Source organism: Gopherus evgoodei, chromosome 2, assembly GCF_007399415.2.
Source record: "Gopherus evgoodei ecotype Sinaloan lineage chromosome 2, rGopEvg1_v1.p, whole genome shotgun sequence".
Lineage (NCBI taxonomy): Eukaryota > Metazoa > Chordata > Testudines > Testudinidae > Gopherus > Gopherus evgoodei.
Window position 1 is genome coordinate 158441285 of NC_044323.1, and position 11130 is coordinate 158452414.

The window sequence follows — 11130 nt, forward strand, 5'->3', positions numbered from 1 at the left end:
GTCCTTGGGGTAGAACCAGCTACACCCCAAGGACAACTGTTGTTGCTCTCTTTAAAGAGTTGAGGCCAATGCTGGGAATTGCACTGGTGAGCCTTACTGCAGCTGGGATGAGATGACTATAAAGCTCCTCAATGGAAGTGACTTCTACAAAACAGCACAACTAGATAGGAAAATGTGCTACAGGTACTCTATAGTATGTCCACAAAATAGTGGATAAAGGAGTACCAGATGAAATTGCTTCTTTGGACTTCCAAAGGGCCTTTGGCAAAGTCCTTTGAAAGAGCTGACTAAGGAAGTGAAGTAGACCTGGAGTTGAGACAAAGTACTGTCTGCGCTAGAAAGAGGCTAATAATAGAAAAGAGTACACGTAAGTGCTTAATTGTTGGTATAGTACAGGGGTCTGCAACCTTTCAGAAGCAGTGGGCTGAGTCTTCATTTATTTACTCTAATTTAAGGTTTTGCGTGCCAGTCATACATTTTAACATTTTTAGAAGGTCTCTTTCTATAAGTCTACAATATATAAGTAAACTGTTGTATGTAAAGTAAATAGGGGTTTTTAAAATGTTTAAGAAGCTTCATTTAAAATAAAATGCAGAGCCTCACTGGACCAGTGGCCAAGACTCGGGCAGTGAGAGTGCTACTGAAAATCAGCTTGCGTGCTGCAGGTTGCCTACCTTGGTATAGTAGAAGGCAATGGTGGAGGAGTCACAGCGTTCCTCTCTAGCACTGGTGTCGAAAGCATTCGTAAGATCTTTTGGATGAGAACTATTGCTTTGTTCTGTTTGTACAGCGCCTGGCACATGGGGCTCTGGTTCGTAACTGAGGCTCTTAGGTGCTACTACACAACAAGTACTAATGATGATCTGGAAAAGAGGATGAACCAGGAGATGGCAAAATGTGCAAATGACAAATTTAGGTAAGTCGAGAGTGAGCAACTTCAGAGCCTCCTCCGAGTTAGGTGAATGGTAACAGAAATAAACAAAAACTTCCCTGCTTGAGGGCACAAACGGACCACTGACTTTCTTCCTGACCAGAGTCATTTTCTGGGCAATTGATTTTATAATGGTCCCATAGAGGGTTTCTTACACCTTCCCTTGAAGGCTGGAAGCGAGAGACTTGATTGAGGGAGCACAGGGTTGATCAGGTCTGGAGAATCTCCTTCCTGAGCCATGCAAGTGCCTGGCTTTGTGAGCTTTATAGTTCCTAAACCTGTGGCAGACCATGGATAGGGGCAAGGGAGGGAGCAACCACGGCCCCTGGGCTGAGGCCTAATCTTGGTGGCTACTGGGGCCTGCGCAGGGAGGAGAGGAAAGAGCGTTCAGCTGTTGTGTGTGTGATTTTCAGTTCAAGTGCGGCAAATCAGATGCTCTGGGTGCAGCCTCAGAATGGCAGCTCTGCCGTGAGGAGGGTGGGGAATGGCAGGCTGTTCACCATTTGCCTCTGCCAGGAGCCATGCCAGGGGGACGGAGGAGTATTGCTGGGGAGATACAGTTGGGCTCCTCAGCGCTGATGGCATTTGGTGATGATGAGTCTGTGCCTGGCTGCCAGGCACAGGAGGGTTTCAGATCTGGAGTATATCAAGGTAGCAACTGGGCTGCTCCGTGTGATGCCAGTCCTGGCTGGGCAGAAGTTGCTTTGCCCGGAAGTGGCAGGAGGTGGTTGGAAAGCCAGGCGGTGCAGCTGGAGCAGAAGGTAGGGGCTGGGCTCTGCCTTGTCCTTACTCATCTCTTGGACATAAACACACACTTAACTTTTCCAAATCCCTGCAAAGACCCCTTGGAGTGTTGCTCCTGGGAGGAATCTGATCAGGAGGTCAAGGAGGAAGAGCATCCCTTGCTGCAGTAGGTGTGAGATCCCACAGTGGGGCAGTAGCAGTTTCCTCACAGTGCAGCCAGCTGGCTTGTCTCCCTTCAAAGAGCTCCCGCTTTGCATGTTTGAAGGCCAGCTGGGGGAAAGGGGAGGCGGGAAGGTTTGGAGGAGGAGCAGGGAGCCTAGGTGCTTTGGGCCTCAGGCTGGCTGTGCAGAGGTCAGGGTTGTGGCGGCCAGCTTCCCCCTGCAGCTCTTGGCTGTGTCGACCTGGGGCAATGTCTGGCTGGGGGAGGCTGGGGCTGCCTAGCAATGGCTAAGTGTGCCTGGTGCCTCTGCCTGGGGCTTGGCATGGTGGGTGCCGCTGGAAAGGCTGCCAGGGAGGGTTTGGTAAGTACAAGGGTTTGTTGGTCTGGGTGGGGGCCAGCTCCTGACCCCACAGGCAAGTCCTGGAGCTGCCGCAGGAACTCTGCCCATCCCATACGAATGGGCATGAGTGGGGCCATAGAAAACAGTGTGTGAGCACTTCCAGATGCGCCTACAATGTGGAGTTGAGGCTGGGTATGGTAGAGATTGTGAGATGCTGTATGTGAGGCTGGCCAGGACCCTATGGATTCTGGGTAACACAAAGTGGTGCTGAGGTTGGGTGGGGGTCTAGGGGACTTCTGGATAATAGCAGGGCTGGGCACTGGGCCCCTGAGCTCCCAGAGTTTGCTATCCTCGGTACATACATTAGTGCAGATGTGGGGTCTGTGGTGCTGCTTCTCTTGGGTGGGTAACCCAGTGGGTGCCTTTCCTCCTGGGGGGCTAGATTTGCTGGGCCCTCTGGCTCTGAGATGCCTATGCCTCCATCCTGGGCTCTCGGCACTGCTACCTTATGCTTCATGCATCTCCATGAGGCCTGGATGCTGGGTACATATGCTCAGCCCTGTCTAAGCCCCCTGCTTCCCCCTTGCATTAACCCCACCCACACCTCTGAGGCAGCTGGTGCAGCCCTTGGATCTGCAGCTGAACACAGAGCCAGGGCTATTCCAGGAATGGCTGTGAGCTCCCTCTCTGGGCTGGCGGTGCTGCCTTGGCCCTTTAGCAAGCAGAGAGTGAGAGGGCCATCTCCCCTTCCTTCTCTGCCCCACCCCAATGCAGGATTGTTCCCTTCATTCTGGGGCTTTGTCCAGAGTCTCTGAATGCTGCACTGACAGGGTTCTCACCATTCCCTGGGCAAGGTGCTTCCACAGGCAGAAGAGCTCACTGTGGGGCATCCTATTCAGCCTCTGCTCTGCTCAGTTTCATACCTTTGCTCATTGGACTCTCTCTCCTCCTTTCTTGGTTTTTGCCTCCTTCTGGGCCTTCCAGTCTGTTACATCCACCCATCCCCTTCTATGCCAAGCCCTGCAGCCAAGGGGCCAGGCCCTACCCCACATGTAGCTGCTTACACCAGTGCTCGTGGGTGTGAAACACTCATGACTGGCTTAGTGCTGGGGAGGGGCAGGGCGCTGGACAGCCAGGTCCCTGCCCTGAGGAGCCAACAGTCTCATGAGAGGAACGCTAGGCTGCAAACTAACCATGCAGTGACTCTATGCTTTGTGAGTCACAGCAGCCACGAGGAGCCCGGTGGGCAGCTGCAGAAGGGAGCTAACGGGGGAGAGGGTTGGAACCGGCCCCGCTATCTCCCAGAGGAGGGTGCGGACATGAAGGTGTGGGTGGGAAGAGGAGGCCTCTCGTGGCTGGTACTTTTTCCCCCATCCATGGTTGAGGGTTGGTGCTGGCAGAGTGAGGGGGGAGTGGGGCTGTGCAGACCCCCAAAGGGCAGGTTCAGGGGGGTGGAGACGGGGCCAGCAGGAGGGGAATGGGTGGCAGGGAGATGATGCTGGTTTTCTCCCTGTCAGCGACTCTCCTCCCAAATCCCCCTGTGCCCTGGTGAGCCTTCTGTGCTGCTTTCTCCCCTAAGTGGTGCCCTGAAGAGCCCTCTCTGGCTCAGCCTCAGCAGCGTCCTCGCTTGCACGAACTGCATGTCCTAACCTTCCAGGCAGAGAGCCCAATCCTTCCTCACGAAGAGCTTTGGCCAATCTTATTTTTAAACTGTGGCTCCTCACTGCCTGTCCAGCTGCGATGTCTGCATGAGCTCTGCCCCTGGAGGTGAGGGGGGGCTTGCATGCAGGCTAAGCAGTGGAGCCCAGTGGAAAGGGGGTGACCCTGCTGGCTGCATGGAGGGAAGGCACAGCCAGGCCCCTGTTATGTGGGGCAGGACTTTGAGTGTGCTGCAGGGGGCCATGCAGCAGCCAGTGGGCGTTGGAGCAGATTAGATGGAGGTGGCTGGATTAGCTGTGTAAAACTGTCTTGGAGATTATTACTTAAAGCAGCGGAGGAGGAAGGCTGGGGGGCAGGGAGGAAAGAGGCCAGAAGTGGCCCGTAATCCTGCTCAATCCGCTTAGGCAGAGCGGTTCCTCCAAGGATCTGGCTTGGCGAGGAGGATGCTGAAACAGGACTCTGTGATCTCCATGGTCGTTTCATCATCCCAGTGTGCTTGTAAGCCTCTGGCTCCTAAAGAGTTAAGGTCACTCTAGGGGCGACAGTGTTTCTCGCTGCTGGGAAACTCCACTCCCTTTGCTTGTGTAACCTTGCTGTTGGCAAGGACTTGATCCTGAGAGGTGCTGAGCATCCCTGTGCCACTGCTGTTAGGACTCAGCCCCCTTCCTGATGGTGGGCCTGATTCTGAGCATATCTTGTTCCCATTTCTGCAGGAGAAACCAGTATAACCACAGACTCCCTGGGCTGGGGGAAAGCCACAGCCAGTGGGCTTTAGTGAACAGAGCGATGGGACCAAGGGGTGTGTGAAGCTGTTTAAACAACATAAGTCTCAGGAAGAAAAGTGGCATCATTATCCCTATTTTACAGGTGGGGAAACTCAGGCAGAGAGCGGTTAGGACTCCAGGGTCACAGAAAAATTTAATGGCAGAGCTGGGAATAGATTTCACGGGTCCTGACTCCCACTCCCTGCTGCTCTAGGTGCTCAAGAACATCTGGCTCCCATCTTGACAGGAGAGATCTCCTTGCAGAGTCCTGCCTAGGATGTGGACACCAAGGAGGGGCATGGAGAAGGTTCCTTTCCCAGGAAGATCTGGCCAAAGTCTGCCCATTGCTCCTCACATCCCCTACCGGAGAACCTGCTTGTGGGGTGTGTCTCACCAGCAGGTGCTGCTGAGGACAGAGACAGTGGGACCCTTCTCCCCCACCTCGTCCAGTGCCAGACACTGATACCAGCTGTGTTAGCTCACTGGCTTGTGCCAGTTTGCAGTCAGCAAAGCCATAATCTCCCTTTTGGCACGAGACCAGCAGAGCAATTATCGGGCTGACCTGAGCTCGCCTAGCCGTGGAGAAGTTTCTTTCCAGTCACCAAACCTGCTGCCAGGGACCCATCTGTCTTGGGCTAACTGGGTGGGGTCAACACGCCACATAAATGCAGAGGCAATAGCAGAAGGGAGAAGTGACCACTCCCCTCCTCGCCTGCTCAGAAGAGCCAGGTTTCCCCTCCTTTTAAAGTTTCTCTGAGAATTTTGATGGGGGCTGGTTAGACCTAAGCATTGTAGGGGCAGATGATGTGCAAAGTTCCCTCTGTGTGCTGCCAACACCTCTCTGTCCTAACCCACAGCTCTCTGACCTCTCAGTTGTGACCTGCAGCCGTGCTCTGATCTGTCTGAGCGGATGCTGCCGCTTCCCCAAGCCAAGCAGTGGTAGTGCCCAAACAGCCATTTTGGATTAGACTGAAAACCACTGTCATAAACAGATAAAAAAAGTTAATAGCGCAGAAGTACTTTATATCTCTTTTTGACTGTAAAGGGTTAATAAGTTCAGTAAGCCTGGCTGTCACCTGATCATAGGACCAATCAGAGGACAGGATACTTTCAAATCTTGAGGGAGGAAAGTTTTTGTGCTGTGCTGTGCTGTTAGTTTTGGTGGTGGTTCACTCTGGCGGCTCAGAGGGACCAGATGTGCAACCAGGTTTCTCTCCAATCTCTCCGATACAGGCTCTTATAAGTTCAGACTAGTGAGTACTAGGTAGATAAAGCGAGTTAGGCTTATGGTTGTTTTCTTTATTTGCAAATGTGCATTTGGCTGAAAGGAGTTCAAATTTGTATTTTTGCTGAAAAGATTTTAATTTGTACTTGTGTACTTAGGCTGGGAGAGTATTCCCAGTGCCTATAGCTAAAAACCCTGTACCTATTCCATCTTAAATTTACAAGATAACTTTTACTGTTTTTTCTTTCTTTAATTAAAAGCTTTTCTTGTTTAAGAACCTAATTGTTTTTTTTATTCTGGTGTGAGACCCCAGGGGATGGGGTCTGGATTCACTAAGGAATTGGTGGGGAGAAAGGAGGGAAGAGGGGGGGAGAGAGGCTGATTTCTCTCTGTGCCAGGATTACTTTCTCTCAGGAAGAGTCTGGGAGGGGGAAAGAGAAGGAGGGAGGAAGGTGAATTGTCCTCTCAGTTTTGTGATTCAAGGAGTTTGAATCACACAGTGAACTTCCAGGGTAACCCAGGGAGGGGAAGCCTGGGAGAGGCAACGGTGGGGGAAAGGGTTTACTTTCCTTGTGTTAAGATCCAGAGGGTCTGGGTCTTGGGGGTCCCCGGGCAAGGTTTTGTGGGGACCAGAGTGTACCAGGCACTGGAATTCCTGGTTGGTGGCAGCACTACACGTTCTAAGCTGGTAATTGAGCTTAGAGGAATTCATGCTGGTACCCCATCTTTTGGACGCTAAGGTTCAGAGTGGGGAATTATACCATGACAACCACCAACCTCATTTCACTCATTCGTCTCAGATTCCCAGACCAGACATCAGCTAACCTGCTCTGCTGCATAGCCCCAGCCGTTAGTCAGATCTGAACTCAGGGGCTCTGCTGCATCCACTCTCCTTTTGCTATCTCACCAGGAGCCAGCCCCCCTGTTCTCTTGTAAGAAGCCCCTGCTCAGGCAAGGCTATGAACAGCTGAGCACTTGATGCTCCCTGTGCGGAGGTTACAAGAGGCCACTAATCTTTGAGCCCAGGGCAGCTCACGTCTCTCTAATCAGCTTCCCCAGTGCTCGGTCCCTGAGTGAATGTACTAGAAAGAGGTTGAAAACCCCTGCTTTTTCATTTGCAGACCACTAAAAAATTTCAAATGGAGCTGCAAACTCCTTTGGAAATCTTAGACATTGTCCGCAGGGGTCTGCGGACCACAGGTCAAAAACCATTGTATTGCAGACAGCAGTGGGGCCAGGTTGCTGACCTGCCTCATCAGCTTCCTGCTAATCCCCGTCTCTCACTGGCCAGGCTTCCCTGCCAGCATCTGCACACAGCATGGGCAGAGTGGCAAAGCCAGGAATAGAACCCAAGAGTTCTAGCTAGCAGGGATGTGTGGACCCCCTGCACTGGGTTGGGTTCCATCCACACACAGTGCCTGGCCTTTGGCACCAAAAGATTTTAGGCCAGATTTCTCAATCATTCCCTCATCCCCTGTGACCTTTCCAGAAGAGGTATTTGGCTGGGTTTCCCTTGTCCTGTTAATACTTCATGGATGGAAATACAGGGACAATGTCTGTGCAGTGCTCTGGGACGCAGGGAGTATATTCCAGAGGCAGGAGACTCCAGCCAGGATTCCTCTGTGCCCTGTGACCATGCCAGATGAAAAGTGATCGCTAATAAAGCCTGTGCTAGTGTCAGACAGGGAGGGGTCTCCCTCAGCCTGGGTGGGGGGGCAAATAGTGGGGTCTGTGCCAATGTCAGATAGGGAGAAGCCCACTTGGGCTGGGGTGGTAATTGAATCTGTGCTGGGGTCTCCCCTAGCCCCTTTGTTAAGGTGCACAGGGTCTCTGGGGCAGGGGTGTCTGTCTTGATGAACCGCGGAGCAGGAATGTTGTTAGTGGCCTTCGGTGATTCTGTTTGGATTGCAAGGGCTGTCTGGGCTCTCTGAATTATCTACCAAGCAGGGCAGGAGGGTTGTTACTCTTAGTGGTTGGGCTTTCTAAACAAGATAAAATCTAATTGACCTTCCTTTGAGGGGCGAGGGTTCTTTCATCCCCTCCTGCCTGCCCATTTGCCTGCTGTGACTCAGAGGGAATCACTCTGTTTTTCAGAAGAGCTTGTGACTCTGGATTTATGTTGGGCATGGGGCTCTGTTGAAAATCTGGCTCCCATGGTGGGTGCGGAGCACTTGGCAGCCTTGCCCCAACAGCCCTAGGATGAAAAGAGAAAGTCCAGCTGCCTAAGTACACTGGTTATTAGAGGTATTCCAGGAGCAGCTGGAGGCCTCAAACACTAGATGCTGGAGTGACACTTGGTGTGAGAGACAGTCCCTGCCTCAAAGAGCTCACAGTCTGAATAGACAAAGCCAAAGGGTGAGGGAAAGGAGGGGTTATTCTCCCCACGTTACATGTGGAAAACTGAGGCACAGACAGATGGTGTGACTTGCCCAAGGTCACCCAGGGAATCTCTGGCAGAGTCAAGAATAGAACCCAGATCTCCTGATTCCTAGTGTAGTGTATCACTCAGAAGATCAGCAAAGAGTCCTGTGGCACTTTATAGACTAACAGACATTTTGCAGCATGAGCTTTCGTGGATGAATACCCACTTCGTCAGATGCAATACCCACCTCATGTATCTGACGAAGTGGGTATTCACCCACGAAAGCTCATGCTCCAAAACATCTGTTAGTCTATAAGATGCCACAGGACTCTTTGCTGCTTTTACAGATCCAGACTAACTCGGCTACCCCTCTGATACTCAGAAGATCATGCATCTTTCCTTGCTCATTGAATGGACGTCCCTTTTTCCACCACCAGTGCTTTGGAAACCCTCTCCACGCCTGTTTTCCCCACAACAATGGGTCTTGGGACCATGTAAAGCAGCCCTTGGGCTGCCTACGCCTCATTCTTGCTCCTGCTCCTCACTCAGCTTGGTCAGATATGTCCTACAACCCTCCTTGTGGTGCTTCCTAAAAGGATGGAGACAGGGCAGCTTCTGGTATACCAGGAGGACGTGGCTAAGCATGAGCTGGTGTCCAGAGTCCCCCATGTGGGATCCCTCCCACACATAGAGATCCTGGATAACCTCAGTCAGCCTTCTTGGGTTGGATGTAGGGGAAGATGGGGGCAGAGTCAGTGGCCCACAGGCTGATGACTGCTGCATCATGCTGACCAAGTCGGGCAAATACTTCTGAGCAGGAGGAGTGCACTGTTCTCTGGGGAGCGGGAACACAGTGCTCGTCTAGGGTCAGCCCCCCGTTGCCCTGGCTGGTTACTGACCGTCCTTGGCTGTTATGCCAGTTAAGCGTGTGTGCAGGTGGCGGGGGAGCGCAGCTGGGAATGAGAAGAGCCAGAGGAACGGAACACTCTGTATTCTTGGCCTTGCTAAAGTTAAATGGGTTTAGCTGGGTGTGACTTGGTGGGCAAGGTTCTGGGGCCTGCCAGGTGCAGGAGGTCAGCAATGGTCCCGTCTCACCTTATGGTCTATGATGGGTGAATAGGGAGGGGACGTGCTGAATAGGTCCCTCACCTGCCCTGCTAGGCACTGTCAAAAGGGCTACTCAAAAGATGGAAAGAGGAGTGGTTGTGCCAGGAACAGGGCCTTTACTAAAAGCCACTAGCTAGCACCCAAGTTCTCACCTGGCAGAGAATGGCCAGCCTGGTCCTGCCTTCCCTACATCTCAGCAAAGTCACTCTTTATAAAGACCATGGCATCTCCCAACAGGTGAGGCCAGGCCATGCTCATGCCTGCCTCCCTGGATACAGGGGCCTTGCCAGCCACTAACAGACAAAGACCCTGCTTCCCAAGGGGGTCTCTGAACAGGTGATTGATTCTCTTAAACTGGGCTAAACTAGCCCTAAGTGGAGCCGGCCATTGCTCAGATTGGACTCCACGTGAACCCGCTTTCCTGGGCATGAACATTCACCTCCAGCTTGCCAGGCAGCCACATTCCAGGTCAGCCAATCTCAATGCACTCGGGCTGGCACCAGCCCCTACTTGACGCTAGAGGTCAATAACTGGAGGAGGGAGATAAGATAGGTTGTTTATTCATTAACAGGCTGCAAAGACCAAATCTCTGTTGGACTCTTAGTCCTTGGGGAGGTCCTGGCCATGGGTCCAAAGGAAGTTACCAGCCAGGACTGTCTGGTGCCTTTCCCAGCCAGCATTTGGCATACATCTCCCTTAACACTGTTGCTGCTGGTACCTCTGAGCTGCTGTCAGTCGAGCTGCTGGAGCTTACTCCAGGCAGCAGGTGACTATTCATACCTGTATCTTTGTGCTTTTAACCATGCACAGAGTGAGAGGTGGGCCCTGCCCCTGACAGCCGCCGTCTACTGTTCTGCCAGCCTGCCCCTGGCACAGTAGAGGTGCTCTCCCAAGTTATACCTGGTGTGCTCTAAGTGTAGAAACTGGGAATGGCTGGCAACATTCAAGGAGTTAAGCTGGCAGCCCTGCTACTTGCACTGCCAGCCTGTGGATAGGAACGGAGGGAACAGGCCTTGAACCCCTGAGGGAGAGATGGGTCTGTATATGGCTGTAAATGGCTGCTGCATTTGGCCCCCCAGCTCCCTATAAGGGTCCAGACAGACCCTTCCTTGCTAACCACTCGGTGGGCTCAGCAAAGGGTGTAGCCAGCTCCCTTCCTGTCCAAGCTGTCAGCTTGGGCCAGCCCAGGTGGGACCCCACTTGCTCTGGCTGGCTGATACCTGGACACTCTGTCTGCATTAACCTTTCCGATGCTGCACACAGCCCCTTTCCTCACCCCTCCAGGTCTTTACCATTAAATCGGGGCCCAACCCAGAATCATCTAGCAGGGGTTGGGTGATGGGGGCTATTAGGTCTATTAAAAGATGATTTGTGCCTGACCCAGCCCCATTTTGGATAGAACAGAACCCACACCTGACCCAGGATGTGTGGCAAACCCACTAGCTTGCCTGTGTGCTTGCTTGTGGGGACAGGGTGCAATGGGAGAGAATGACTTGAGGGAGGTCTAACAGTGTAGCCTGCCCCTTTAAGGGCCAGGGGCAAACTAGTCCTGTTCAATTATCAGACTCAGCTAGGAATGGGTCAAGTGATTGCAAATCAGCAGTCAGGTGTGCTCAGAGGAGAGTGATGGGTTTTGAAGTAGGGGAGTTAAAGAGGTGTTGGGTTTTTTTTGCCAACATTGAGGCAAGGGAAGATTTTTGGAGGGATGTAGCCCCATGTGGGCAGAGGAACTGCTTTATGTTTGAGTTAAGAGGAGGAACGAGGCAACAGGTGTACTGGAGGCTGCCTCTTCCTCTCCCCATGTACGAGTGAAACCTCAGACAAAGGGGCAGTTTCAG